This window comes from Ranitomeya imitator, chromosome 2 (assembly GCF_032444005.1).
Source record: "Ranitomeya imitator isolate aRanImi1 chromosome 2, aRanImi1.pri, whole genome shotgun sequence".
NCBI lineage: Eukaryota > Metazoa > Chordata > Amphibia > Anura > Dendrobatidae > Ranitomeya > Ranitomeya imitator.
Genome location: NC_091283.1, coordinates 33,740,936 through 33,746,935, shown reverse-complemented (window position 1 = coordinate 33,746,935; position 6,000 = coordinate 33,740,936).

Genomic DNA, 6,000 nt, shown 5'->3' with positions numbered 1-6,000 from the left:
TTTGGTTGCTAATATTAGTTCCAAGTTCTCATGTGGCATTATATTTTGCAATTTGCCTTTATAGCGAGGATCAAGGAGGCAGGCCAACCAGTAATCGTCATCGTTCATCATTTTAGTTATGCGTGTGTCCCTTTTGAGGATACGTAAGGCATAATCCGCCATGTGGGCCAAAGTTCCAGTTCTCAAATCTGCGGTTGTGCTTGGTTGAGGGGCAGTTTCAGGCAAATCCACGTCACTTGTGTCCCTCCAAAAACCAGAACCCGGCCTTGCCGCGCCACCAATTTCCAGTGGCCCCGGAAAAGCTTCCTCATTAAAAATATAATCATCCCCATCATCCTCCTCGTCCTCCTCCTCCTCTTAGCCTGCTAACTCGTCCTGTACACTGCCCTGGCCAGACAATGGCTGACTGTCATCAAGGCTTTCCTCTTCCTCAGCTGCAGACGCCTGATCCTTTATGTGCGTCAAACTTTGCATCAGCAGACGCATTAGGGGGATGCTCATGCTTATTATGGCGTTGTCTGCACTAACCAGCCGTGTGCATTCCTCAAAACACTGAAGGACTTGACACATGTCTTGAATCTTCGACCACTGCACACCTGACAACTCCATGTCTGCCATCCTACTGCCTGCCCGTGTATGTGTATCCTCCCACAAAAACATAACAGCCCGCCTCTGTTCGCACAGTCTCTGAAGCATGTGCAGTGTTGAGTTCCACCTTGTTGCAACGTCTATGATTAGGCGATGCTGGGGAAGGTTCAAAGAACGCTGATAGGTCTGCATACGGGTGGAGTGTACGGGCGAACGGCGGATATGTGAGCAAAGTCCACGCACTTTGAGGAGCAGGTCGGATAACCCCGGATAACTTTTCAGGAAGCACTGCACCACCAGGTTTAAGGTGTGAGCCAGGCAAGGAATGTGTTTCAGTTGGGAAAGGGAGATGGCAGCCATGAAATTCCTTCCGTTATCACTCACTACCTTGCCTGCCTCAAGATCTACAGTGCCCAGCCACGACTGCGTTTCTTTCTGCAAGAACTCGGACAGAACTTCCGCGGTGTGTCTGTTGTCGCCCAAATACTTCATAGCCAATACAGCCTGCTGACGTTTGCCAGTAGCTGCCCCATAATGGGAGACCTGGTGTGCAACAGTGGCAGCTGCGGATGGAGTGGTTGTGCGACTGCGGTCTGTGGACGAGCTCTCGCTTCTGCAGGAGGACGAAGAGGAGGAGGAGGGGGTGCGAACGGCTACAGCCAACTGTTTCCTAGACCGTGAGCTAGGCAGAACTGTCCCAAACTTGCTGTCCCCTGTGGACCCTGCATCCACCACATTTACCCCGTGTGCCGTGATGGACACGTAACGTCCCTGGCCATGCCTACTGGTCCATGCATCTGTTGTCAGGTGCACCTTTGTGCTCACAGATTGCCTGAGTGCATGGACGATGCGCTCTTTAACATGCTGGTGGAGGGCTGGGATGGCTTTTCTGGAAAAAAAGTGTCGACTGGGTAGCTCGTAGCGTGGTACAGCGTAGTCCATCAGGGCTTTGAAAGCTTCGCTTTCAACTAACCGGTAGGGCATCATCTCTAACGAGATTAGTCTAGCTATGTGGGCGTTCAAACCCTGTGTACGTGGATGCGAGGCTAAGTACTTCCTTTTTCTAACCATAGTCTCATGTAGGGTGAGCTGGACTGGAGAGCTGGAGATCGTGGAACTAGCGGGGGTGCCGGTGGACATGGCAGACTGAGAGACGGTGGGAGATGGTATTGTTGCCACCGGTGCTCTAGATGCAGTGTTTCCTACTACGAAACTGGTGATTCCCTGACCCTGACTGCTTTGGCCTGGCAAAGAAACCTGCACAGATACTGCAGGTGGTGCGGAAAATGGTGGCCCTACACTGCCGGAAGGGATGTTGCGTTGCTGACTAGCTTCATTGGCCGAGGGTGCTACAACCTTAAGGGACGTTTGGTAGTTAGTCCAGGCTTGCAAATGCATGGTGGTTAAATGTCTATGCATGCAACTTGTATTGAGACTTTTCAGATTCAGTCCTCTGCTTAAGGTAGTTGAACATTTTTGACAGATGACTTTGCGCTGATCAATTGGATGTTGTTTAAAAAAATGCCAGACTGCACTCTTTCTAGCATCGGATACCTTTTCAGGCATTGCAGACTGAGCTTTAACCGGATGGCCACGCTGTCCTCCAACAGGTTTTGGCTTTGCCACGCGTTTTGGGCAAGATACGGGCCCGGCAGATGGAACCTGTTGCGATGTTGATGCCTGCTGCGGCCCCTCCTCCTCCGCTTCAGAACTGCTGCCGCCTGCACCCTGTTCCCCCAATAGCTGTCAATCGGGGTCAAGAACTGGGTCATCTATTACCTCTTCTTGTAGCTCGTGTGCAACTTCGTCTGTGTCACCGTGTCGGTCGGTGGTATAGCGTTCGTGATGGGGCAACATAGTCTCATCAGGGTCTGATTCTTGATCATTACCCTGCGAGGGCAATGTTGTGGTCTGAGTCAAAGGACCAGCATAGTAGTCTGGCTGTGGCTGTGCATCAGTGCACTCCATGTCAGATTCAACTTGTAATGGGCATGGACTGTTAACTGCTTCACTTTCTAAGCCAGGGACGGTATGTGTAAAGAGCTCCATGGAGTAACCCGTTGTGTCGCCTGCTGCATTCTTCTCTGTTGTTGTTTTTGCTGAAGAGGACAAGGAAGCGACTTGTCCCTGACCGTGAACATCCACTAACGACGCGCTGCTTTGACATTTACCAGTTTCACAAGAGGAGGCAAAAGAGCTAGAGGCTGAGTCAGCAAGATAAGCCAAAACTTGCTCTTGCTGCTCCGGCTTTAAAAGCGGTTTTCCTACTCCCAGAAAAGGGAGCGTTCGAGGCCTTGTGTAGCCAGACGACGAACCTGGCTCCACAGCTCCAGACTTAGGTGCAATATTTTTTTTCCCACGACCAGCTGATGCTCCACCACTACCACTACCCTCATTACCAGCTGACAATGAACGCCCCCGGCCACGACCTCTTCCACCAGACTTCCTCATTGTTTTAAAAACGTAAACAAACTAACGGTATTTGTTGCTGTCACACAAATTACACGGTGAGCTATAACTTCAGTATGATTTAGCTACCCCTTTACAGGTGAGTGAGACCACAACGAAAATCAGGCACAATGTTACACACTCTGTTGTTGGTGGCAACAAATGAGAGAGATGCCACACACGCAGGACTGTCACTGAAGCACAAATGTAAATATTAATCTCCCACTGTTTTTTTTTTTTTTTTTTTTCAGGGAGACTTTAGGAAAAAAAAATAATAGAATAAAATGATTTTTTCAGGAAGAATTTAGAAACCAAATAAAATAAAATGATTTTTTCAGGGAGAATTTAGAAAACAAATAAAACAAAAAAAGGCTTTCTATGGCCCACTGAGTGAGAGATGACGCACACAGGAGTCAGGAGTGGCACACAAGCCCAGAGGCCAATATTTATCTCCCACTGATTGATGTAGTGATTTTTTCAGGTAGATTTTGGAACCCAAATCAAGCTAAAAAAATAATAGGCTTTCTATGGCCCACAATTGGAGAGAGAGAGAGAGAGATGGCACACCCAGGAGTCAAGACTGGCACACAAGCAGAAACGGCAATATTAATCTCCCACTGATTGATTTATTGATTTTTTCAGGTAGAATTTAGAACCCAAATAAAGCAAAAAAAAAAAAAAAAAAGGGCTTTCTATGGCCCACTGAGTGAGTGATGATGCACACAGGAGTCAGGAGTGGCACACAAGCCCTGAGGCCAATATTTTTCTCCCACTGATTGATGTAGTAATTTTTTCAGGTACATTTTAGAACCCAAATCAAGCAAAAAAATAAATAGGCTTTCTATGGCCCACTATTTGTGAGAGAGATGGCACGCTCAGGACTGGCACACAAGCCCAGAGGCCAATATTAATCTCCCACTTTTTTTTTTTTGTTCCAGGGAAAATTTATAAACCCAATAAAAAAAATAATAAATAGGCTTTCTATGGCCCACTATCTGAGAGAGAGAGATGGCACGCTTAGGACTGGCACACAAGCCCAAAGGCCAATATTAATCTCCCACTGATTGATTTATTGATTTTTTCAGGTAGAATTTAGAACCCAAATAAAGCAAAAAAAAAAAAAAAAAGGGGGCTTTCTATGGCCCACTGAGTGAGTGATGATGCACACAGGAGTCAGGAGTGGCACACAAGCCCTGAGGCCAATATTTTTCTCCCACTGATTGATGTAGTGATTTTTTCAGGTAGATTTTAGAACCAAAATCAAGCAAAAAAATAAATAGGCTTTCTATGGCCCACTATTTGTGAGAGAGATGGCACGCTCAGGACTGGCACACAAGCCCAGAGGCCAATATTAATCTCCCACTTTTTTTTTTTTTGTTCCAGGGAAAATTTATAAACCCAATAAAAAAAATAATAAATAGGCTTTCTATGGCCCACTATCTGAGAGAGAGAGATGGCACGCTTAGGACTGGCACACAAGCCCAAAGGCCAATATTAATCTCCCACTGATTGATTTATTGATTTTTTCAGGTAGAATTTAGAACCCAAATAAAGCAAAAAAAAAAAAAAATGGGCTTTCTATGGCCCACTGAGTGAGTGATGATGCACACAGGAGTCAGGAGTGGCACACAAGCCCTGAGGCCAATATTTTTCTCCCACTGATTGATGTAGTGATTTTTTCAGGTAGATTTTATAACCCAAATCAAGCAAAAAAATAAATAGGCTTTCTATGGCCCACTGAGTGAGAGATGGCACACACAGGGATGGCACTCTAGCAGAAATGTCAATCTTAATCTCCCACAAAAAAAAAAAAAAAAAGGAACTGTCCTTCAATTGCTATCTCCCTGCAGTAATCTCAGCCAGGTATGGCAGGCAGCAATAAGGAGTGGACTGATGCACAAATTAAATAAAAAGTGTGGACAAACAAACAAGATAGCTGTGCAGAAAGGAAGGAACAAGAGGATTTGTGCTTTGAAAAAAGCAGTTGGTTTGCACAGCGGCGTACACACAGCAATGCAGCTATCAGGGAGCCTTCTAGGGCAGCCCAATGAGCTACAGCGCTGAGGAAAAAAATGTAGCTTCCACTGTCCCTGCACACCGAGGGTGGTGTTGGGCAGTGGAAATCGCTACAGCACAAGCGGTTTGGTGGTTAATGGACCCTGCCTAACGCTATCCCTGCTTCTGACGAAGCGGCAGCAACCTCTCCCTAAGCTCAGATCAGCAGCAGTAAGATGGCGGTCGGCGGGAACGCCCCTTTATAGCCCCTGTGACGCCGCGGACAGCAAGCCAATCACTGCAATGCCCTTCTCTAAGATGGTGGGGACCAGGACCTATGTCATCACGCTGCCCACACTCTGCGTTTACCTTCATTGGCTGAGAAATGGCACTTTTCGCGTCATTGAAACGCGACTTTGGCGCGAAAGTCGCGTACCGCATGGCCGACCCCGCACAGGGGTCGGATCGGGTTTCATGAAACCCGACTTTGCCAAAAGTCGGCGACTTTTGAAAATGAACGACCCGTTTCGCTCAACCCTAGTAAGGACCCTTGACGTGGGTTGGCAGCTTAAATATTGTGGCCATAATATCGACCAATACCTTGCATACATTGTTATGTTTTTGGTGCACTGTATATTTTTTCCAGGGTGCGGCTGGGCCCTAGATGGCTCTGTATACTGTGGCCTCTGTTCGCACAGGATGCATTATGGTAAGCCCGCTATATGGCGTCATTAATAGGCTTTGAGCCATATACTTTGCATTGCTGTGTGAACACGCCACATACAGACTGTTTGTTTGCACAGGTGCACCAAGCAGCCAATTCCTCACTGTAGGGTGGCTGCATTATCGGTATTATTGCACCTGTGTATTTGCCATCTTAACTTGGGTCCGCTGCACCCTGGTTAGTGCAATTGTTGGAGGCCTTGAACTATCTCATATATCCAGTTATATAATAAACATGGAAGCTAC